Source organism: Hevea brasiliensis, chromosome 10 (genome assembly GCF_030052815.1).
Source record: "Hevea brasiliensis isolate MT/VB/25A 57/8 chromosome 10, ASM3005281v1, whole genome shotgun sequence".
NCBI classification, from domain to species: Eukaryota; Viridiplantae; Streptophyta; class Magnoliopsida; order Malpighiales; family Euphorbiaceae; genus Hevea; species Hevea brasiliensis.
In genome coordinates this window covers 56,924,502-56,951,584 of record NC_079502.1, presented here as the reverse complement: position 1 = coordinate 56,951,584, position 27,083 = coordinate 56,924,502, and positions in this window count along the sequence as shown.

Here is a 27,083-nt window from a genome sequence, read left to right as displayed (position 1 = left end):
TCTTAAGGGACCCATATTAAGCTTTAGTGGGCTAAAACTACCATCTTCAACCTCAAAGATAAGAACCAGCCGAATGGAAAAACACCATGAATCCTCCATAGCCAAAGTTTGTTCAACCACCATGCAACCATCTTCAAGCCATCTTTCACCGTAATTTCTTCATTAAAGCTTGCACACTCAACTTGAGGAAGCTTTTGGGAGCAAGAAAGGAATGATTTGATCAGGTTTTGGGAAAGCTCTCAAGAGGTAAGTGTCCAAAACCTCTCCCTTGCTTTAGTAAACCTTGTGTTTAGGTTGAGGTGAGTATTTTGGTGAAGAGAAATGAAGAGAATAGTGAGAAATGAAATGGTCCATTTTCGGCAGCCATGAATATGTGTTGTATTTGAGCTTTTCTTACCTGTAATGGATGGAAATTAAGGTTGATTAACTCAAATGGAGGATGTAGTAAGTTAAAATCTAAGTATGTTCATGTAGTGCTTTAATTAAGGGTGTGAAATGGAACCTTAATGCTTTGGGAAAACTGCCATGTTTGGCAGCCTATTAAATCATGAATTTTTATGTGAATATGAAGTTTATTGATGAAATATGCTAGTGTTAAATTGTGGGTAGCAGTGCAATTGATATTAAAGTATGAGTATATTGAAGTGTATGTGTAATACTGATATGGAGATATGTTGAATTTTGGTGGAAGTGAATGTTGAACTTAATGATGAATTGTGTGCATTGAGCACTTGAATGTTCTGCCCAAAATTGTTTGCTGGAATTATGTCAATATATATATATGGAAGTACCATTGATTGAATATTGAAGTAATGAGGAGGAGAAGGAATATCAAATTGGAAGTGTAAGTATTTTGTGCAAGTTATGTATTGATGGCAGTACTTAAATTAGGTCATAAGTATTAAACTGTAAACCCAATTGGTACGAGGCCAATGGGGGGTGAAACTAGACACCAGATAGGCCAACTTTCATGTAGAAATGTTGCCAAAATTCTACTTAGAAACTGACCTTAAAAATGGCCAAATCCGGAGTAGCAACCTTGCAACCCAGATTTTTGACCATATGAACAGTAATAATTAGGATAACCATAACTCACCCAAAACAGGTCCAATTGACCTGAAATTTTGCACTAAAGATGCAATCTGTCCAGCTTTAGTAAATTGACCATATCTTGGTCTATACAACTCAGAATGACTTGAAATTTTGCCCCGCGTGGAATAAGACATAGAGCTACAATTTTGCTTCTTTGACCAGAAGCTACAAAGAAAGAGAAATAGGACTTTAAGCTAGACCAATCTAGCACACCAAAAATTGAGAATTTGACATTTACATACAATGATGCTTAAAGCAATTTAGCAATAAATGCCAACTTGTAAAAATGATAAATTGCACTATATTGGCAGCATATTGAATTACAATATGTGACATGTTGATGCTAGAAACAACTTATCCATAGTACCTAAAAAGGTCAACATAGGCATTGACTTATGAATTACATAATAGCTAGTAAACTCTAAAAATTGAAGAATTAAACAATTAATTTATAATGTGCCCTAGTTTGCCTAGTTGACTAGTTTGGATAGGTTGGCATGCCAATAGGATTCTGATAGCTGTTCTGTAAATGGCTTCATGCCATACTGTGTTTTTATGGCACATTATGCCGTACTATGACTTTAATAGCCTACGGCTATACATATTGTGCATTTATTATTGGCTTATCGCCAGATTGACTATATGGCTTTTTAGCCACGCTATTTGCACACCGAGGACACTTTGTAACCGATGGTGTGACGGCTCGAGGTACTAGGTACCCAGTGCCAGTATATCCATTTATCCAGTCTGGTCAGTATATAGGCTACATGGGCAGTAATTCAAGTACTATTAAATTCAAATAGCTAAATCCAATCTACTGACATACACCACTACCAAAAATTTGCAAATATTGAAAAGTTAGCAAATAAAAGTGGAATCAGCAACTGCAAAGTATATCAATGTTATAAATTCGTAAACACTTTATTTACTTTATTTTAGTGCATATTTCTTTATATTTGGCACCACTAAGCAAAATTGCTTAATGCGTTGCTTTTGTAACGCGTAGTTATTGGAGACACAGCTGGGGAGCCCAGCAGACCTACGATCGGGTGAGCCATCAGATCTGCACAAGAGTCCAGAGTCATCTGCACTGCATTGCATACATGGTAGGACTTAGGATATCTTGTATTTTATACTTTTGTTGTATTTTTGAAATTCAGCCTTATATTTTGTAATATTATGAAAGCTCTAAAGTTTGTAATATTTTGTAAATAACATGGAGATTTTCTGCATATATTTAAATTATTATGGACTGTATTGTGAAAATGTTTAATGATTGTAAAAGTCTATTGACTTTACTGAGAAATAGAGACTGTGAAATATCTGAGATTTTGATATTATCATATTAAACTGTTTTCAACAAGTTTGGAATGACAGTTTGTCCGAAATACAGACGGCACCTTGCCAATTTTTTATTACCATTTTTTAAACACTGATTTTATTAAAATATGAAAATAGTATCAGCATGATATGAATATTACATAAAAGACTTCTTAAAATCAAATTGAGTTCAGGAAATGAAATAATCACAGACTAGGTGTTCCGGCACGCCGTGTAGCATGCCTTGCTCGGCTATATTGCAGACGGGTGAGGGGTGTTACATTTAGTGGTATCAGAGCACGATTTAGGCATTTCTAGACCTAGATAGATGGCATATCTTGCATTGCATTGTAAGTGTTAAGATGACTCTAATGCAGATCTTTTGATTTGTTTTGTTATTTTGATCAGAATATGGACTCCACATCCCAAAGAGCGGTAGATGAGGAAGTGGAAAGTCATGCTCTATCTATGACTGAACCAGGAGACATGAGGGAACCTGCTCCACCAGTACCAGGTGCACCAGCCACATTTCAGCAAATGGCTGAGTTCTTTTGACAGATGGCAGTAGTTATACCACCACCACCACCTCCACATCAAAAATCTCATATGGAGAGACTCAGGAAGTTTGGAGCAGTGGATTTTCCGGGCAAAAGGGAAGATGATTCTGTCATAGCTGAAAACTGGTTGGACAGAATTGGAAGAGTCTTGAAATAACTTAATTGTACTCCAGAGCAGAATTTGGAAGCTGATGTATCACTACTACAAGATGATGCATACCAATGGTGGGATACAGTAACTAGTGAGGTGCCACAAGAACAGATAACTTGGGATTTCTTTCTCACTGAGTTCAGAAAGAAGTATGTGGGCAATGTATACCTGGAAGAGAAGAGAAGGGAGTTTATTACCCTACGCCAGAGACAACTAACAGTGGCTGAATATGAAAGAGAATTTGTCAGACTGAGCCATTATGGGCGGGAAATAATCCCTAATGAGGCAGAGAGATGCAAGAGATTTGAGGAAGGACTCAATGATAACATTAAAGTAATGATTATAGCCTTGGGGATTACAGAGTTTGCCAAGTTAGTGGAAGCTGCACTGAAGGTTGAAAAGGTTAGAATGAATGAGCAGAACAGAAGGGACAGACAGCAGAAAAGAGGTCATGGTCAGACCGGTACATCTTCTGCCACTAGTAAGAAATTCAGAGGTTCACCTATTCAGAGTTTTAGTAGAGCACCAAGTCAAGGTCAGTCACAAAGGCCCAAATCTCAGTTTGCACCAAGGAGAGGCCAGTCCACACCTTCAATGGCTAGCTCTCTAGGGACAGGATTTAGGGGTCCAGCCCCAACAGTATCTATTACTTGCCCACATTGCCAAAAATGCCATAAGGGTGAATGTTGGAGGATGACAGGTGCTTGTTTACAGTGTGGATCTATGGAACACCTAGTCCGAGATTGTCCTCGCAGAACTGCTACATCCACTCCAGTATCAACTGTTGGGCCTAACCCTCTAGCTCCAAGGGGTAGAAAGCCGGGTAAGGCTGAGGCAGCTGGTACTTCAGAGAAACCTGTATCAGAATCTGTGGAGAGAGTAGAAGGTAGAAAACCAACCAGAGCCTATGTTATAAGGGTACAAGAGGAACAGGAAGCTCCAGATGTCATCAAGGGTACATTCCTCCTCTATAATACTTTTGTGCATGCATTAGTGGATCCTGGATCTACTCATTCATACATTTGATCAAGCTGGTTTGGAAGGACAGTTTGTCCGAAATACAGACGGCACCTTGCCAAATTTTTATTACCATTTTTTAAACACTGATTTTATTAAAATATGAAAATAGTATCATCATGATATGAATATTACATAAAGGACTTCTTAAAATCAAATTGAGTTCAGGAAATGAAATAATCACAGACTAGGTGTTCCGGCACGCCGTGTAGCACGCCTTGCTCGGCTATACTGTAGACGGGTGAGGGGTGTTACACTCTGGCTTGCCAATCTATGGTTAAGATTGGATGAGTACTCATATAGCTAGCTAGCCACCTCGCTCATTGATTTCAATTAGTGGGGTTGAGATTGCTTTGTCGTGGTGTATAACAAGGCATTGATTGGGAATTTTGTGTCATGACCTAAGTTGTGTTATTAATTGGTAACCTATGATTTATAAATTATTTTGATAAAATGGTATTATAAATATTAACATCAATTTCATGAAAAGGGTTTAAATATTTATTTATCGATGTATGCTTTTATGTTCAACAACTTTAAATTTTTATTGTGCACCACTGAGTAAAATTACTTAGCGATGACTTTTTATTACTGTCGCAGATAGGGGAAAGGATAAAGCAACAGAGTGAGCTGCTATAGTGGCAAAGAAGCACCTTTTGAGAACTTTTTATGAGTATAATATTTTATACCCTTGTAATTTCTTTTGATGTAAATTTTGTTCATATGTATCTATTGAATTAGTCGAGCAGTTGTACAGTAAAGTTTATAATGATATTATTTTTGGATTTCTTTCTTTGGAATTGAGATTTTGTTATGTAAATCAGATTAAATGAAATAAAATTTATTTTTATTGAAAATGTGTTGAGTTTGTGTTGAATTGAGAATTATTGGAGTTGGGATTGAGAAATATATATTGGAAGCGTTTTCTTTTCAGGTTTTGAAGAACTATTTTCTCATATTATAGCCAGCACTCTGCCAAAATTTTTATAAAATTTTTGAAACGTCGAATTAACTAAAGTTTTAACTCATGACCTAAACTCCAATTAAAGACTTTTTAATAATGAGTTAACACTACTTTATACTTTGAAATGTATTGAATTTGTTTAAAATCCTTTGTAGTATATTTAATGGGTTATTGGTAGGTGAAGTTCGGTAATTCATTAGGTATATTACGGGATCATGTTATGCCTTATGGAGGGATAAGGTGTGACAATATAGATGTTTTTAAGCACAATTGTACAACATTTCATGGTATTTAGATAGGTAATTGCATGCATATTTGATAATTTCATTAGTTTTTATAAATTTCACTGATCCACACTAAAATCTATATTTTTCTGCATATTTTTAAGTATTCTGAAGGAAATTCAAGGCATAGGAGCAAAGAAGGAAGCTTGGAAGAACTTAAGAAGCAAGGCAAGTTACTGATACACTTTACATGGGTCGTGTAAACATAGCCCCGGACACGTGTAACCTCCTGCTTGGTGGGACTTGAAGAAGTTGCAGAAAAGCCACAATACATAGGCCGTGTAACTTGGGCCATGTAACCTTCAGAGACTCGTGTAACCTTCTGTGGCTAATGCTTGAAGAAGTAAATGGAGCATGCACAAGTACACGGGGTGTGTAAGTTGACCCGTGTAAGCATCTAAGGCCCATGTAACTTACTGCCTCCCATCCGAAAAGAGGCCACCAGCTCTAGCAACTTACATGCCCTAGGTCGTGTAGTGATACATGGGCCATGTATTACGTTCAATAACTTTCTAAATCCAACTCGTATTACGTTCAGTAACTTTCTAAATCCAACTCCAACTCCTATTTTGGCACACTAATTGGACTTCTAATGCCCTTAGGACTCTAAAACTCAACCTGGGACACCTGATATAAATAAAAGCCAGTAGAAAATAGAACAGAAGAAGAGAGAAGAAGAGAAAAAAAAAGAGAAAAAAAAATACAGCTACATACACACACAAAGGGAAGAGTTTTGAAAGAAGCCTTCCTGAGGAACCCTAGCCGTCTTAAAGAAGGATCACATCAGTGCTAAGGACAGACTTCTCAGCCAAAGTCTCACAAGTTCACAACTGTAGAATCCTCCCTCAGTTCTTTTGTTTTTAGTTTTCATATTGATTTTATGTGCTTTTACTTTTATTACATTATATTTGTTAAACTCACCATGAGTGAGTAACTCCTTAAATTCTGGAATTTAGAAAGTGGCATTCTTGATTTTGGTTATGGATATATATTGAGTTTTATTTAATGGAATTGAGTTTTGTTCTTTGATTTAATCTCTTGTGTTCTTATTGTATGCTATGTATTGGTACCCACCTAGTCATGTAACACCCCTTACCCAGTCCACAGTGTAACCGAGTAAGGGACGTCACATTCTGTGCTTGAGCACCTTATCTTACCTTGTCTTGTTCATTATTAGCTTTAATAACATTATATTTTAAACTCAATCATTTCAATTCATATCTCATCATGCCTTCATCCACTCATATAAATTTCCCATAATCATTCATGTGGAAATCATCTCATTTCATTTATAGAGATCAAGTACATAAGTTACATAACTCATACAAATCTCAAAATTAAGTACAAGCTTTCCCTATTTACAGTACTCAAAATGAATACATATATCTGAAATCCATGGGCCCTACCAAAATGAAGAGCTGAGGTGACCACTCTCCTACTATAGATCTGATCACTACTGGGCTCCGTCTCCAGTACCTATGCATGGAAAACCAACGCGCTAAGCATATTGCTTAGTGGTGTAATAATATAATGAAAATAACTAAATAAATAGAAATACATATTTCATATGTATGATATCATAATAGAAATGCATTTCATGATTTATGAGTGTTTTACAGTTTATTGGTCTTTTCCATTTATTTGTTTGGTATTCAGTCAAATTAACTCATTTCATTGCCTAAGCAACCTATAACAGACTGTTAAAAACTGGATACACAGGAGTATACTAGTTAGACATCCCATGTGCCTATAATGTATACATCTATCAGGCATAAAGCCAGTAGGCGTGTAACATCCCTATGTTCGGTAGTGCATTCTACTGTTTCAGTGACCAGTGTTTGTCCGGACAGCTAGGATGCCTAGAAATACATTTAAATGTTAGTGAGGAGACATAAAATAATGAAATACAAGAAAGGAAAATACAAGAAAAACAAAGGAAAAATAATAGCAATGAAATGTAACCAAGTTAAACGAGCCAAAAACCGTAGCGATGGGTGACTGCATTGGGAAGTTACAGCGTTGAACGTTGACTAGCACTGGACCATGGGGAACCCTGAAATATTTTTTTAAGACTTAAATAAACATCTATTGAAGTATAAATGAGATTAGAAATGTCAAAGAAAAATTAAGTAATTAGTACAAAGAAAAACGAGAAATCGAGAAATCGACAAAACTTGGTGTTACCGAAAGATCAGGAATACAACCCGAATAGGGGCATTGTGGTCAATTGACACCCTGAGTTGACTTTTGACCTCAATGTCCATTAAAAATAAGTGGTATTATACTTTGAAAATATCATGAAAAATGAAAATATAGTACATAATGTAAATAGTGGAAGTAATGAGGCAAACTTGCAAAATTTGAAAACTTTGAATAAATAAATCATTTCCTAAAGTTAGTGCTCCACTAACTTACATTGTGGGACACCTTATTAAGCATTTGGACAGATTAAACTTCATCTTCAACCTCAATTCATAACCAGCCGAAACCAACTTCCATGGAAGCTCCCATGGCCGCCCCATTTTCCACCTTCATCTACCCATGATGAAGCTTTGTTCTTCCTAAATTCCTTCACTAAAGTTGGACTATACAACTTGGCAAAGAGTTTGGCAGCAAAAAGGGAAGGATTTGAAGAAGTTTTAACAAGCTTCAAAAGAGGTAAGTGCTTGTTTTCCTTTGTTTCTTCATTAAAGTTGTGGTAGAGGTTGTGGGTTGTTAGATTATGGAAGAAATTATGAGATTTGGTGAGTTATTGAAGTGTACCATTTTGGGCAGCCATGGAAGTGTAAGGTAAGTGGTTTGTTCTTATATGAATTTGATGGGTAATGAAGTTAATTAGAGTGCTTATATGTATAGGAGTGATTTACCATGTATAAAGTGTGATTGTAAGTTGAAAAGTGAAAATGAAAGTTTGATATGTATGTGCATTGTTTTGGCAGCCTCATGATGAAGATTGAAGTGTTTAAATTCATGAAAAGGTTGTTGAATTATGGTAATAAAAGTGGCAGCTTATGTGTATAATTGAGTAGAGAATAAATGTGTAATTTGATGATGGAAGTAATGTGTAATAATTATGAGTGTTTATGTGTATATATTATTGGGTTTGGACTTTGTGAATTATGATTTCATTTGATGTATTGTGAAATTGTTATATTCTGTCCAAATTGACCTATAATGTAAGGTAATGAATGGTTATGGTTAGTGCCAAATGCAGAATGGTTTGGGGAATTGAAGATGTAGTTGGTAAATATGTGTTTGGTTTGGTGTTTGAAAGGCATGTAGAGGGCAATGTGCAAATAAGCCTATAACCCTAAGTGTGTGACTCCAATTGGTATGAGGCCAATTGGAGGTGAAACTAGGCACAAAATGTGCCAGCTTTCATGAAGAGAGCCTACCTAAATTCAGTCCAAAAAGTGACATGAGAATTGACCAATTCCGGATTAGTGAGTTTGCAAACCTGAAAATTGACCATTTGGGCAGCAGTCAGTGTTTTGGCCATAACTCACTCAAAACAGGTCCAATTGACCTGAAATTTTTACCATGGATAACTTAAACATAGAAATACAACTCTTATGAAGAAACCAAAACCCATAAATGACCATAAGCAAGTCAAAATTCTTGCACAAGTTCGGGTATAAAAACTGCTAGAACCGGAAATGACCTAAAAATGACCTAAGTTTGCCATTTTAGTGCAATCTGACTAGCAATAGTAAAATGACCATAACTTGGTCTAGTAAACTCCAAATGACCTAAAATTTGTAGCAAAAGTTCATTAAGACATAGACCTACAAGTTTGTAAGTCGGACCAGAAATCAAAAACTGAGAGAACTAGGTCATCCAGCTAGGCCAAAACAGCATACCGAAATCCGATAAATTGCAATAAAATGCAATACACTTAAAAATGGAATTGGTAACTTATACCAACACTAAAGGACTATAAAATGTGATATATTGGTAACATTAAAATTAATTCACCTAGAGTGCATCAAAGGTCAACATAATAGGTTGACTAAGAAAAGCCATAGTATTAAATAAATTTAATTATTGAACATTATTATTAGAGACAGTTTAAATGAGTACTAAAACACTTTAAATTGTGTGTTTCAGTTAACAAAGACTCAGGGAAGGGAAAGGAAACATTGAGTCAGGGCCAAGAGGTTACTCTTCAGAGGTTTATGCACAACAGTATTTCTTTTGAATTTTCAATTGAAATAAATATTGATAATTTGTATGTTATTTGCCTTAATTGTGGAAAACTTATTTGAATGAAATTTGATGGATACTTATTGCTTGAAAAATATTACAAATGGTTTGAAACCACAGCTATCATGTATATTGATTGAATTCCTCGCTAGCTTGTCTAGTGGGACGAATTGGCTTTGAATTCCCTCTCTGACTGAAGTGTTGAGGTGTGTGTCAATTGAGGACAAATAGGATGAGTACTCATATTATTGCTAGCTAACTATGTTATTCCTCACTAGCCATCGGCTTTTGGGACGAATTGGACTATGGATTCATGATTAAGTTGTGTGTGTGATTTATTGATATTTATTGTGATATTGTGAAATGGAGTTTAATTCTTTATGACATTCTCTGTCTTTTAAATTTAACTATGATTTTAAGTATCCACAGTTCATATGATTTATGGTTTATGGTTTTAAATGATATTTTCTTAATATTGTGCACCACTGAGACATTAGCTCAGCGATAGCTTTTTCATTGCTATCGCAGGTAGACAGACGGATAGAGCAGCAGAGTAGGCTGCTTGTGCTACATTTTGAGATTTCGCCGAGTATATTGAGTATATCATATTTTGTAGTTTTTATTGTAATGTTTGCGCTCTGTATGTATATATTGTACTTGGTCTTAAGTAGTTGTGAACTAAAATTATAAATTATTTTGGCCTGTAAAAATATTGTGACATATTTCTCTATCTTAGTTTTCGGAAACATTGGAAAATTGTTGTTGAATTGAGTTGACAAATGTTGAGAAATTTATTGTGTTGAACTGTTATTGGAGTTTGGGATTGAAGAAATATATTGGAAGTGTTTTTTTACAGGTTTTTGAAGAACTATTTTATTCAAAATATATATAGTACTCTGCCAAAATTTTTACAGAAATTATTGCTACTTCAGATTTGTTAATTGGTTCACTTCGAATAAAAAAATTTTTACACCTGTCAAAAGTGCTAACCACTGTAAAAGAAATAGGAAAAGGTTTAAAATCCCTTGTAGTATATTTGATGGGTTATCAGTAGATGAAGTTTGGTAATTCATTAGGTATACTACGGGATCATGTTATGCCTTACGAAGGGGTAAAGTGTGACAGGGCGAGCATGAAGCTAGAAAAATCATGTTAGGCATAAAGCCACCGGGCAGGCATAAAAGCCAGAAGAATAATCATGTCAGACATACATTGTCTATCAATGATCATCCATGAAATAGGCTCAAAAGCCATGGGCAGTACTGCATCTATAGTCCCTAATTGACATGTCAATTGATCCAACTCATACACATATGTTTCGACATACAAGGGCAAAGTTGTGTTATTATACATTTATAAACCTTATTCTTTCATTACATGTATTATTCATGCTTGGTACCATTTTTATCCTATTCATAATGGGAAGAAAAGCCCCAATCATATATTCTCATATTTTATGTGTGCATTAAACCATTTATGTTTAATGCTAATCACAGTGCACGTCATTTACTAAAGTTTCATGAATTTCCAGATTTTATGCATTGATTTTCCTTAGCAATTTGGTCAAGATGTAAAATCCTTTTGACTATACTTTCTTCATGAAAGTTGTTCCCCTATGTTTTAAGTTTAATTTACTTTTTAAATCATTCAATTTGGAGTTTTATAGCTCTAGATATAGTTAAATTTCCAAGCACTGTCCAGGCGCTAAATTCTATAGATCAATGCTGTTAGAATTTTTACCAAATCTTGCATCCCATATATAACCATCTTAGGCTCAAAGTTTGATTCAAGTCCCTAAAACAAGGTTTTAGATCCTTGTATTAGGTTTCCAAATCAATTTGATTCATCTCAATTGAAGTTTTATAGAAGAATTTTTGACCTATTAAGTGTCCGGAGGTCATAAGGCAAGTCTGCTGGATTTTAGGAATTCCAGCTTTGTCATTCTAATTTTTCCTAATAATTTCTCTAAGTTGCCCTAAGATTTGGGTTTCGGTCAAAAGAGAAAAGTTTTAGTTCTATGTTCTATGAGAATTTTGGCTTTTTAATTACTACATTTTCAGTTTTTTAGCTTGATTTATATCATTTTTACCAATACTGGTCAGATATCCAAAATTTAGGTTTTCCAGGTTTGGTTCTGGTACAGGGCAGATTTGCTGATCCAACTTTGTCTAGTAATTTGATTTAGTTAAGTTTATAATTTGGCCTTAAGTCCTTCATATGAAATGTTCTCCTATGTCTGAGGTTTCCATAGGTTCAATAATCAAGTCAATTAGAGTTTTCTAGAGTGAGTTATGACAATTTTTAATATTACTATTCACTTGGTCATTCTGCTGGGTCCAGAATTGCCACTTCCGAATTCAAGGCCACATTTGGGTAATCTATGGTCATTTTATGGGCTAGCTTCCTTCATGTGAATTGTGGCATTATGTCTTAGGTTTTATCCCCAATTGGCCTTACACCAATTGGAGCTATGTAACTCTACTTATACTCATCCAAAACTGTTGGACTCAGAGGTCCAGAATTCTAGCATTTGACCAACTTCCAAATTCATTAATTTCACTCAACAACCAACTTCATTTCATTCTCAACATACATAATTTGGTCAATATTTGGCCTTAAAACTATTAATTACACTTCATAACATCAAAACCCTAATTTTCTCAAAATTTTCAAAACCCTAATTTCACAATTCCTAAATTCATGCCAATCTCATGCAACTCTACATATAATTCATATTTGTGAACTCATATAAGCTAAAATCCATGTCAATTGAATCAAACCACTCAATTTCTCCTTACCCTAACCTAGCCAAAATTGCCTCTTTCCCTCATGCATCATTCTCTTCATTTCTCATGAAAATTTCTCACCATTCAACTTAATTTGACCAGTAGAAGAAGGAAGCAAGGTAGAAATAGGACTAACCTCAATTGGGTAATTTTCCCAAGCTTGCCAACTTCAAGATTTCTTCTTCTTTTTGCTTCAAATCACTTCTTCAAGATCAAATACCAAGATTAAATGTTGGGGGTTGGAAATTTTATGGTGAGAATTCAAGGGAAGTTGAGCTTTGGAAGAGAAGCAAATGGAGGAAGACAAAGGGGGAGAGTGGGTGGCCAAGGGAAGAAAGGAAGAAGGAAGATGGCTTTTCATTTAAGGGTTTTTGTCTCTTACTTAAGTACTTATCCTCTTTTTTAAATTTTATTTTTAATTTGGTCATACTTATGTCATAATTTTAATTAAGTTTTCATTTCTTTTCTTTTTCTTCTTTTATTTACACATTCCCTTTTAAATTTTCATCAAAATTTCTTTGTATTTTATTTTTATAAATTTCACTTAATTTAGTTGACATTTTTGTCAAAATAAACTCTAGGGGTGAATTGACCAAAATGCCCTTTATCGGGTTATAGTCCATGTTTTTTATTAATACCGATATTTTTCATAACTCAATGGTTACTTGATTTTTATTCTGCTTATTTTCAATTATTTTTCATCTTATTTTTAGTCCTCAAACTGACTTTGAATAGTACTATTCACTGACTGAAAATGGTACTATTCAGAGCTCAAGAGATTCGGGGTGTTACAAGTCATGATCTAAGATACTAATTGATGAACTGAGAGGTGAAGATTAGTATTAGAAAATCAAGATTTTGAACCTAGAAATTTTGATCTAGAGATAGGCTGATAACCTTTGTGGAGTTTCAAAATTAATCATAAATCTCAAAAAGATTTTGATTAAGACTAATCACCAACAAATGTAGGGTTTGGTTGTAATTAAAATACACCTTGGATACCTTGAAAGAGTATCTAGGATACCTTAGGATTAATTTCCATCAAAGAAACAAACACTCAATCCATTGATAAAGCAAGATTAAAACTATAACAAGGTTAAGGTGTGAAATCTAAAATTTCAGAATTATTCACATAACTAGAATTCTCTTTAAGTTTTCAGATTCACTTTCTTTAATTTTCAATAGTTATTCATCTTAGTTCAGAATTTACCCTCTTATAACTTTTGGTAGCTTAAACAGTTAAGATTGTTGCGTAGTTTAGTACTTAAGCCTATAACTCCTCATGGGAACGATACTCTACTCATTGCTTTATTACTTATTAGTGATCCGTGCACTTGCGTTGGTTGTAAAACCAGCAAACGCATCCCTCTTTTGTTTGCTCTATATATTTGTTCCTAACTCTATCAACTGGCCTGAAGTACGGATCCCCACATGACCAAAATAAGAATAAAAGGAGAGACAAGGGAGAGTGGAGTAGGTAGAGAGGAACATGACCAACCTTGAAAGAATTGATGATAGCCATAAAGTTAGATGAGAAGCAGCATTTCTAGCAGCTTGAAACTTTTCTTACCGCATTAGCAAGGGGGAAGGCTATCATGGATGAGGGTGATACTTCAAATCCATCCCTTTAGGCCATAGCTACTGGGGAAACTTACAACATTTGCCCCACCACTCATGCAGCAGTAGTAAAGGAATCACCATTGGTTGTCAAAAGCGTAGAGTTGCCAAATTTTGATAGGATAGACCTAGTTGGATGGTTAGCAAGAGTTAAGTGATACTTCACCATCAACCATACAAGGGAAGAAATGAAAGTAGTTTTGGCTATGGTGTAACGCCTCTCTTGGAACTTGATAGTATTGTTCGCTTTGGCCCAATGGACCTTACAGCTTTATCCTTTGGACCCCTTCTTTGAGGCCTAAAAGCGCACTATCCAGATTAGAGGTTTGCCACCTTATAAGGGCCTTCACTTTTCCTTTCCTTTTTGGGGTGGGACTCAGTTCATTCCTGCCCCCCATTTGGACAAGGTCACCAGCGAACCTTATCCCTCCTAGAGGATCGCTCTAGCCGAGATCTTCCTTTCTGCATGGGATGTTACAGGCCCACTAGCTTCCGCCTGGTTCATCCCTGAACCACAACGTACTGAGGAAGGTTAGCTCTAATTCCATTTTGTAATACCCCTTTTGGAACTGGATAGTATTGTCTGCTTTGGCCCAACAGACCTCACGGCTTTATCCTTTGGGCCCTTTCTTTGAGGCCTAAAAGCGCGCTATCCAGGTTAGAGGTTTGCCACTTTATAAGGCCATTTACTTTTCCCTTCCTTTTCGATGTGGGACTCGGTTCATTCTCACCTCCCATTTGGACAAGGTCACCAACGAACCTTATCCCTCCCAAAGGATCTCTCCAACCAAGATCTTCCTTTTTGGACATGATGTTATAGGCCCACTATGCTTTCGCTGTGTTTGAACAATCTGATCCGGTCACCAATTAGACTGGGTCCAGTTTCCTTTGTGTCTTACTCTTTGAGAGCTTTCCATAGACACCTATTTCACCCAATTTTATTGGGTGGTTTGTGTGAATCAAGCTCGAGAAGTTTTAGCCCATTTTAACTTTTGGGCTAGATTTCTCTCAAACCGTGAACCCCATAGAGATTTTGAGACCACCAACATGCTCCACTCGACGAAAGCTTCACAACGACACAAATTTTGATTTTTTTCGATATCAAAATTCTAGTGGATCCCATGAGTTTGTAGTGTTTTTTGGGTCTTTAATGAGTCTGTTTAATTAATTAAAAATTATATTCTAACTTTGACATTCAGATATGGATTCAAATAATATAAACGTTGGGGCATCCTCTACTTATGACGCGCTTCATTGGAGCCCAGGTGTAGTGATAAATATACAAGGGTATAGGGCATTCACTGAAAGCGACACGCCATGCCAGCGCTCGGGTGTGGTGTTAAGTGAGCAAGGGTTCCCACATCATGGACGGCTGTGGGTAAAGAAGTTAGTCCATAGGACAGATAGTGGAACAGAACACAAGATAGATATAGAAAACAATAGAAGATATCATAGAAGGAGACCAATTAGGAAGGAGCAGGATAGGAGGAGGATGAGGGTTGGTACTTGGAATGTTGGATCACTTACAGGAAAATTAATGGAGCTTGTGGATATCTTGGAAAGGAGAAGGGTGAATATTGCTTGCATTCAGGAGACTAAATGGGTGGGAGAGAAAAGTAAGAAAGTGAGTAATTTAGGGTACAGACTGTGGTTTACTGGAAAGGAAAGAAATAAGAATGGAGTGGGCATAATCATAGACAGGACATTGAAAGATGCAGTAATAGCTGTGAAAAGAGTAGGAGATAGAATTATACTAGTAAAGCTAGTACTAGAAGGAGAAATAATAAACATAGTTAGTGCTTATGCCCCACAAATAGGACTAGATAGTGAGAGTAAACAAAAGTTTTGAGAAGATATGGATGATTTAATGCAAAGCATACCCAATGAAGAGAATGTTTTCATTGGTGGAGATTTGAATGGGCATGTAGGAAGTGATAGACAAGGTTATAAGAATGTTCATGGAGGTTTTGGTTTTAACAGTTGAAATGAGGAGGAAAAAGCATCTTGGATTTTGCTATGGCATACGACCTAATACTAGCAAATACCTACTTTATAAAAAGAGAGTCACATTTAGTGACTTTCAAAAGTGGGCAACATAGAAGCCAAATCGACTTCCTCTTAACCAGGAAGACAAATAGAGCTCTATGCAAGGATTGCAAGGTCATTCCAGGAGAGGCTTTAACAAGTCAACATCGGTTGGTAGTCTTGGATGTCAAGTTTAGGAATAATTCAAGTAAGGTCAGAAGAAATAGTGTAGCTCAAACAAAGTGGTGGGATTTCAAAGGATTAAAGCAAGTGAAGTTCAAAAATGAGCTTTTCGAGTCAGAAGTATGGAAGCTGGATATGGAGGCCAATGATATGTGGATATAGATGGCATCAAATATTAGAGAAGTAGCTAGAAAAGTACTTAGAGAGTCTAAAGGACATGGACCACCCTCAAAAGAGAAATGGTGGAGGAATGAGGAAGTACAAAAGGCAGTGAAGAGAAAAAGGGAATGGTATAAGAAATTTCCTAAATGTAATAATAATGAGATATATGAACAGTACAAGATAGCAAAGAAAGAGGCAAAAAAAGCAGTTAGTCAAGCAAGAGCATAGGCCTTTGAAAAGTTATATGAGAAACTTGGAACTAAAGAAGGTGAGAAAGATATTTATAGATTAGCAAGGAGGAGAGAAAGGAAATGTCAAGATCTCAATCAAGCTAGGTGCATTAAGGATAAAGAAGGAAAAGTGTTGGTGAAAGATGAGGACATTAAAGAAAGATAGAGAAATTATTTTAATGATCTCTTTAATAATAGTCAAAATGGTAATAGCGTGAATATAAACTATAGAACAATAAAAAAGAATGTAAATTATACTAGAAGGATTAGATCTTTAGAAGTAAAGGAAGCACTTAAGAGAATGAAAGTGGGTAAAGCCTATGGACCCGATGAAATACCAATCGAAGTGTGGAAGTGTTTGGGAGATATGGGAGTGGCATGGTTAACTAAATTATTTAATAAGATTCTAAACTCAAAGAAAATGCCTGATGAATAGAGGAGGAGTATTTTAGTACCTATTTTTAAAAATAAGGGAGATAAACATAGTTGCTCAAACTATAGGGGAATTAAACTCATGAGCCATACTATGATGTTGTGGGAGAGAGTTATGGAGCATCGACTACGTCATGATACTTCTATCTCTCTCAATCAATTTGGTTTCATGCCCGGTCATTCAACTATGGAAGCGATCTTTCTCATTAGAAGCTTATGAAGAAATGTAGAGATGTGAAGAAAGATCTACACATGGTTTTTATTGATTTGGAGAAGGCTTATGATAGTGTTCCAAGAGATGTCTCATGAAGTGTGTTAGAACAAAAGAGGGTATCTATTAGGTACATACAAGTGTTGAAAGATATGTATGAAGGAGCAACTACTATTGTGCGCACAGTGGGAGGGGACACAAGAGATTTTCTGATCTCAATTGGATTACACCAAGGATCAGCCATAAGCCCTCACCTTTTTACAGTAGTTTTAGATGAATTGACGAAACATATACAAGAGAGTATTCCTTGGTGCATGATGTTTGCGGATGATATTATTCTGATAGATGAGACACGAGAAGGAGTCAATAGAAAGCTAAAGCTTTGGAGAAGTACTCTAGAGTCAAAGGGTTTTAAGTTAAGTAGAACGAAGATAGAATACATGCATTGAAAGTTCAGTGAAGGCCAAACTAGTGATAGAGAAGGAGTTAGTTTGAATGGAGTGGTATTGTCCCAAAGTAGTCACTTTAAATATTTAGGCTCAGTCTTACAAGTAGATGGGAGATGTGAGGAGGATGTTAGTCATAGGATTAAAGCCGGATGGTTGAAGTAGAGATGTGCCACAGGAGTTTTATGTGATCCTAAGATTCCCAATAAGTTGAAAGGAAAATTTTACCGTACAACCATACGATCGGCTATATTATATGGTAGTAAGTGTTGGGCACTGAAAGAGACATATGCGTCTAAGATAAGAGTTGCAGAGATGAGAATGTTAAGGTGGATGAGTGGCCATACTAAACTTGATAAAGTCCGTAATGAGAGTATTAGAGAAAGGTAGGAGTGGTGCCAATTGAAGATAAGTTGAGAGAAAGGAGATTGAGGTGGTTTGGTCATGTGAAGCATAGACATACGGAGGCTCCAGTTAGATAAGTAGAGAATATTAGGTTAGACGATAGAAAGAAAAAAAGGGGTAGACCTAAATTGACTTGGAGAAGAGTAGTACAACATGACCTAGAAGCATTATACATTTATGAGGATTTAACCCAAAATTGTTTAGAGTGGAGAAAGCAAATCCATATAGCTGACTCCAAATTTTTGAGATAAAGGCTTAGTTGAGTTGAGTTGAGTTGTATATTCTAACTCCTAGTATTGTGGACTTCACATACGTATTCTCGTTTCGTGAAAATTCTATCGGTAACTGGTATTGTATTTTTGAGGCAGATAAATGGTTTGCCACACTCACTTTAGAAGTGGGTCAATATTACAGTGCATTCCACCATTTTTAGATGCCTTGGATGCATTCTAGGTGTCAAAATTGGCATAGGTAAACCTGAACTCTAAATTACTCTTTCTACCTAATGCCAGGTTTAGAATAGAAATTTATAAAATATTCGTGGCAGCCAGAAAAGTCTAATTCCTTTTGCAATAGTATAATAGCATCGTTAAGGACTATGGGGCATGTTTATAGAATTTTTGAGATTGGTTTAGATGGTTTTTGCAAAATGTTAGTTTTAAGCCTTATAACTGAATTGTGTAGTTACTTGAAAATTGCCTAGTTTAGTGGGCCCAGGAGGGGCCATATGATGTTGTTGTGATGTGGGCCTAAGGCCTTTGGGTTTAGAAGTATTGTTTGAATTGCGTTGCATGTAAGGTAGGTCCCAGGTACAAGGAGAACTCTGCCAAATTTTTGGCACAAATTAGGATGTCTTTGACTCTTTAAATTCTTGTTTTGTGTTGGTCATGATAAATTCATAATATAATCATTTAGGTGATCAGGGTTAGCATTCTTCTTCCGTCTAGCCGCCGTAGTGATATCTAGTGGATTAGTGAGTAGATATTAATTTTATTTATAATTTCAATATTATTATATATTAAAGGCATGCTCATGTATTTACTTATAAATATATGTATGTAGTTAAATACTAGACATGCCTTTTGTTGCATTTTTATTTGATGAAATTATTATGGATGTCGCCTTAAGGTAATTTGGAGTTGTGTGCATAATTATGGATATGGGTATGATGAGTAGTCACGGCTGGAGCTTGACTCACTAGGACCCTATAACACCCTCATATTAGGTAGTTCCATGCATTCTACTATTCCGATGATTAATGTTTGAAACCATACTTAAATTACAGAAAGAAGTCATAAATTAAATTAATAAAAATCAAATGAGGTTGGTGGAAAATAAGAGAAATGGAGTGCAAATTGGTTAAATGAGCTTAAGTCCTGATGATGGGTGACCGATCCGGAAAGTGATTGTAGGTTCAGTTGCTACCCTAAATTCATGTGGGATCCTATAGAATCTTTAACTAAGGAATTATTGGAAATTTATAAATCGTAGAAATAAAAGGGAACAAGCAACATTAAGTGAATCAAAACCTAATGACTCATCGGGTATTATGGAAAAAGATGGAGTATAACCCGATGAGGGGCATTTTGGTAAATTCACTTCAAGAGTTAACTTTTAACCTAAGTGTCCATTAATATGAGTGAGATTAAAATACTAGAATGAAATTAAATTAAAGGAAGATGTGTATGAAAATTAATTGGGACATAGAGGTAATTAAATAAATTGTTATAATTATAATAATTATAATTATAATTAATATATATATATATATATATATATATATATATATATATATATATATATATATATATATATAAGAGGCAAAATTGCATTAAAAACTAAAAAAATTTTCCTATCTTCTTTCTTTCCATGCCATCCTCCCTGCCACTCTCTTCCACTTCAATTATTGTTCAACCAAGCTTTTGAAACTCCATTTTCTTCCATAATTTCCATACCAAATTAGTAGAAAAACATGAAATTAGCCCTAGATTAGAAGATTGGAAGAAAGAAAATCAAGAAAACTTGAAGCAATTGGAAGAGTGGAAATTTCCATTTAAGGTTAAGTTGTCTTCCAAGCTTGATTAATTGTATATTTCTTGAAATTAAGTTAAATTATGTAGAAATAATAAAGAAAATGATGAAAGTCTTGTTTGAATATGGAAAGGGAATTTCGTCTAGGTTTAGGGGGTTAGAGTTTTGATGATTCGATGCAATTAAATGTGATTTCTAAGGTTGAATAATGATATATGCATGAATTATGTGTTGAATTTGCTTAGAATTGGAAGTTGGGAATTTAGGGTTTAGAGAAATTAGGGTTTTTGATGGCTTGATGTTCAATTAATGTTCATAAGGTCAAATTATAGTCAATTAATGTGCATTGAATGAGAAATGATGTTGGATTAGTGTAGGAATTAGTGGAAATGAAATTGGACCTTAGGTTTTGAATCTGGACAGTTTGAGTCCAGTGTGTTTAGAAGCTCATAAGTTGAGCTACATAGCTCTAATTGGTGTGTAACTAATTGAAAATGAAACTTAAAACATAATGCTCAAACTTTCATGGAGAACACTTGCCCAGAAAAATGACCATAGCATACCTCAGTTAGGGCTTGAATCCGGAATTGCAATTCTGGACCTAGAAAAACTGACCAAATGAACAGTACTTAATTAATTAAGCATAACTCTCTCTAGAAAACTCTAAATTGGGTAATTCTTGAACTTGTGTAATCTTCAGACACAAGGGAAAAATTCTTATGAAGATTATGAAGCCAAATTATGACCCTAACTTAATCAAATTGCTTGAATAAAGTAAGTTTAAGAATCTGCCCTGATTTTGAACAGGACCTGAATTCTGGGAAACTTATGTATCTGACCAGTTTTGGCAAAATGGCCATAACTGGAGCTATATAGATGCAAATTAATTGATTCTAAAGTCAAAATACTTATAAGTCATAGAACTACAAATTTCATGTTTGGACCTAAATCCAGTTTTAAGGGCAAAGTGGCTGAAATACTAGAGTAAGTTAGAACTTTAAAACTGAAAATTTCCTGCAACTTAGTAATTTTGCCTTTTGACCTCCGGGTAGTAATTAGGGCATAACTTTCTCTACAAAACTCCAATTTAGGTGATTAAAAATGATTTGAAAACTTAAGACAAAGACCTAAAACATTGTTTCAGGGACCTAATTTAGATTCTGAGCATAAAGTACTCGGATATTGAATGCAAAAATTAGGTGGAAATTTGGAAAATTGGAAAAGAACATTGTTAAGTACCCAAGAGTAGTACCTAATTTTTTGGCCATAATTTGAGCTCTAGAACTTCAAATTGAGTGATTCAAAAAGGGATTTAAGGCTAAAACATAGGGGAACAACTTTCATCAAGATTGCATTATCAAATTATGAATGGAACTAGGTTGAATTTGGGTTCTAAGCTCTAGTTTCAAAACTGTCTAGAACCCAAAATCAACTATAACTTTGAATTCGTTAGAAATTTGTTTGGTTAGCTATGAGTGGAACTTAGAATGAGTATTAAAGTTTTGAATTTGTCAATTTTCAGTAGATAAGGAGACTTCCAAGGAAAGAAAGAACTAAAATAAGAAAAGGGGAATTGAAAGACGGTTTGTGCACAACTGTATTTCTCTTTTATTTTAAACTTTGTAATTGGATTGAATGAATTTTATATGAGTCAATTATGCTTTTCTTTTGTAATTGAGAATTTCATATATTGTTTCGAGAACTTTGAATTGTGAAATGGATTTATAATTGTGGAAAGGCGGATGTTGGCTAATTGATTTCATTATAGTAAAGGGGTAAGCCGGTTTTGAATGAATTTAGAAGTGTTTTTAAAACTTGATGTGTTGCTAACCACTTATGTGGATTTGTGATGTTTGAATGTGATTATTTGATTTGCCATTGTGATTATTTGAATGGAAAATTATTTAGAGATTTGTTTTGAGACCACAGTTGGCATGACAGTCTCTTACGGTATTCCCCATTAGCAACGGCTAATTGGGGTTGAGATTGCTTTGTCGTGGTGTACAACATGGCATTGATCGTAAAATTTTGTGTCATGGCTTAAACTATGTAATTGTCGGCAACACTTGTGTTTTGTGAATATTTTGATAAATATGTGATTCAAATCAATTGATTTGTTAATGATTGAACAATGTTGTATTGTTTTCATGATTAGGGAAAATATGAATTTTGCAAATATGTTTATAATGAGTTTTTAAAACTATTAGTTGTGTACCACTGAGTAGCATTACTCAGCGACAGCTATTATGCTGTCGCAGGTAAAGGAAAGAATAAAGCAATTGAGTGAGCTATTTGGAGTTGTGTATGATTGTCTTCGGGTATAATAGGTATACCCACTGTAGATTGTATTTTGATGTAAAGTAGAACTATCACACCTTACCCCTCTATAAGGCATAACATGATCCCGTAGAATACTTAATGAACTACCGAACTTCACCTACTGATAACTCATTAAGTACCCTACAAGGGATTTTAAAACAAATTTCTTACATTTTGGAAGTGGTGAGTATTTTGGTAGGAATTAAAAACCATTTATTCAAAGTTTAAATACTAGTAAAAATTTTTGTCCTTTTTAATTTTGCCGCAAATTTTATAAAAATTTTGACAAAGTTCCGTTTGTATTTGGAGAAAATAGTTCTTCAAATACCTAAAAAAAACACTTCCAATAATTTTCTCAACTCCCAGCCTCCAATAAATCTCAAATCAATTCAATTCAATTGACTTCAAAATAATTTCACAATCTAAATCAAAATTTATCGTCTCAAAATATTTAATAACTTCATTCACAAGGCCTAAAGTATGAATTCACAAGTACAAATATTAATTTACAGAAGGCAATCCAAAAATAATATTATTACAATTTATTTTACAACTGCTCAACTTTACATTGATACATACAACATTTCTATATTTACATCAAAATTAACTATGAGGGTATAAAATAATACCCGTACAAAAAGACTGGTGTAGGCCTCAATTCAATAGCAGCTCACTCTGCTGCTTTCTCCTTACTCTTATCTGTGACAGCAAAATAAGCTATCGCTGAGTATAAAAATACTCAGTAGTGCACAATAAAAATTTAAAATACAATACATAAATCTTTCATTGCCAAAACATAATTTAAATATTTCTCAGTCACATTTCACAATTATCAAAACTCAGAACAACACAATTTAGTCAAATAATTTAATAAACACAGTGTTGCCAAAATCATACACAACTTAAGCCATGACATAAAATTTTCGATCAATGCCGTGTTGTACACCACGACAAAGCAATCTACAACCTCACTAATCGAAATCAATGAGGGAGGTGGCTAGCTAGCTATTGAGTACTCATCCGATCTCAACCTCAACTGGCAATCCAGAGAGGGAGGAAAATAAACGATCTCAACCCCATAAATGGAGGAGGAATAATGTGATATTGTCATGCTAAGTGTGAACACAAAATCAATTCAAAACAATTTATTCAAATAATTTGTGAGAAATCTGGTCAATTTTCAAAGTTATATTCACAATCATAAAATGGCAACACAATTCATAATTAACTCAAAAAAAAAAAAATCAAATTTTCAAGAATCATATATTTAAACAAAAATTACTGCGCACAGACCTGACGTGAGTCGCCTCTAGGCCTTGACTCAGTCTCTCCGAGTTTCCAAGTCTTCTTCAGCTGAAACACACAGTTTCACAGTGTTTCAGTACCATAGCTTAGCATAAATCCAAAAATAAATTTAACTTCACTTTTACCTAGCTCTAACGTGCTAAATTCGACGTTCTCGAAGTTTTTGTGTTTCGGGTTACTATTCACTACACTATTCAAGTCAAATTGTTGAATTTCTAAGGCTTAATAGGTATGGGAACTCCAACTTCACCCACATACCACATTTTGGTCATTAAATTTGTTGGTTTTGGTCATTTTCTCAAAGCTTAAGTCCTTTGGGCAAAATTATCAAATTTTCAGTTTTGGTGTCCCTAGTTGCACTGTTCCATTGGTAATTTTATTGTTGGAATTTGGCAAAACTTCCTTCATAGAAAATGTTCCTTATTGTCTTAAGTTTATTCTCATTTTTGAATCACCCCAATTGGAGTTTTGTAGCTCAAGTTATGGCTATTTGAACCATGGCTGCTGGATTGGAAATAACCCAGATTTTCTGGGCAATTTTGGTGCTGGCAGTTTTGGGTCACCAACTTAGGGTGGCCAAATGACTTGATTGCTGGCAGAATTTGTAACACCCCAAAGTTCGGTAGTGCGTTCTACTGCTCCGGTGACCAGTGTTGTCCGGACAGCTAGGATGCCTAGAACTACACTTTGACATGAGGGAGGAGACATAAAATAATGAAATACAAGAAAAGAAAATACAAGAAAAACAAAGGAAAAATAATAGCAAAGAAAGGTAATCAAGTTAAACGAGCCGGGAAACCTAACGATGGGTGACCGCACTGGGAAGTCACGGCGTGGACCGTTGACTAGCCCTGGACTACGGGGAACCCTGGAAAACATTTTTAGGACTTAAATAGACCCTTGTTGAAGAATAAATATCATTAGAAAGATCAAAGAAAAATTAAATTATTAGTACAAAGAAAAGTGAGAAATCGAAAAACAGACAAAATACGGTGTTACCGAAAAATCGGGAACGTAACCCGAACACGGGCATTATGGTCATTTGACATCCCGAAGTTTCTTTTGACCTAAATGTCCATTAAAAATAATTAATATTACACTTGGAAAATAAAATGAAAAATTAGTTTAGTGGTACCTAATACAAATAACTAAAATCAAGGGCTTAATGTGGGATTAAGTGAAAGTTTACCTTAAAATATGATTTAATTTGTTTAGTGGTCCACTAAGAACATTAAAATGGTTAAATATATTCATTAGTGGGCAGATTCTTCCCACTCAAAAGGGTCATCTTCTTCATTCCATAACCCATGCCGTGAATGAAGATGAAAAAAATCCACCATTGATGTTTTGCATGAGCTTGATTTCCTCTCTCCATTTCAACTCCAACCTCTTAGGTTTCTTCATTAAAATTTGTCTACACATCACAAGGAAGATATTGATACCAATTTTGAGAAGTTTGGTGAAGGTTTAGCAAGTTACAAACAAAGGTAAGTTTACATTTTTGAGAATTTCCTTGTTAAACTTTATGTTTATGTTATGGGTGTTAGTTTTGTGAAGGAAATTTTGAAGTTTAAATAGTTATTGAGATAGCCATTTTTGGACAGCCATGGGGTCACACATTTGATGATTTATTATGCATATAATTGATGAGAAATAATGTTGATCATGGTAAATTAATATCCTAATGAATTGTTTCACATATATATGGTGATTTTGGCACTTGGATGAGAATTGATGGATTGTAGGGCAATTTGATGTTGAAGGACAAATTTCGGCAGCCTTGGGGCACTTGAATAAATGTGTATATTCATGGGAGTGTTGGCAGAATTGTGGCATTAAGGAATGAAGGATATGTGTATGAAATTATTGTGTAAAGTGTATGTGAGAATTAGTGGTGTTTAGGTGTGTATGTAATGGTATTGAGATATTGTAAATGTGAATTATATTTGGTGTGTTGAGGGTAATGGTAATCTGCGCAAAATAATGTTAATGTAAAGTAGATTATACTGTGGTTAATGTACCAAAACAGATTGGTAGGGAAGTAAACAAATTGCAAAGTAAATGTGTGTAGTTGATGTGTGTTAAGCAAAGTAATCAAGGGCAGTGTACATTTTAGCCTATAACCTTAAATGTGTAACCTCAATTGGTATGAGACCAATTTGAGGTGAAACTAGGCACAAAATGTGCCAACTTTCATTGAGAAACCATACCAAAATTCTGCTTGCAAGGTGACCTAAGAAAATGACCAATTCGGATTAGGTACACTTGAGACCTAAAAACTGACCATTTGGGCAGCAGTGAGTGTTTAGGCCATAACTCACTCAAAACAGGTCCAATTGACCTAAAATTTTAACCATGAATAGTTAAGACCCATACCTACAAGTCTTATGAAGACACCAAAACCCAGAAATGACCAGAAGCAAGTCAAAAAGCTTGCACAAGTTCGGGTCCAAAAACTGGCCGAACCAGAGTTGACCAAATTGACCTAAAATTGACCTAAAATGGTACCATTTGACCAGCAATAGTGTAATGACCATAACTTGGTCTACTTAACTCGGATTGACCTGAAATTTTGCACTGCGTGCAATAAGACCTAGATCTACAAGTTTGTAGTTTCGACCGAGACCCGAAAACCGAGGGAACTAGATCGTCCGGTTAGGTCAAACCAGTGTTCCGGAATCCAGCAATTTGCATTAAAATGCACTAAATAAGGAAATGACTTTGGTAAAACGTACCAAACCTAAAACCCTATCGAATGTGACATATTAACGACACTAAAACCTAATTTACCTAAAACGCAATGAGGGTCGGTATATTAGGTGATTAAGTGAATAACTGAGTTCAGTGCATTATTTACCAAACACCATCGATAGAGACAGTTTAATTTAGTACTGAAACACTTCAAATTGTGTTTCTCAGTTAACAAGGACTCAGCAAAAGGGAAGGAAACACTGAGTCCAGATCAGGGAGACAGTCATCAGAGGTTTGTGCACAACTAGTTTTCAACTGATTTTACTCTGAATAAGATTTCATATGGTTAATTGTATGTTATTGTTTTAAATTGTGTTTGTGCACAACGGCTATTTCTTTTGAATTTTTCAATTGAAATGAATTATGACTATTGTACATTATTGTTTTAAATTGTGTTTGTGCACAACTAGTTTTTAACTGATTTTGTTTGAATATTTCAGATGATTAAATGACATATTTTTCTTATGAATTATGTTTAACAAGCATTGGATTTAATTCAATGATTATTGAAAATTGTTATAGTATGTATGAATTTGGTTTTGTGAAATGGTATTTCCATAAGTATTAAGCATTGTTATGGATTGAATAAATT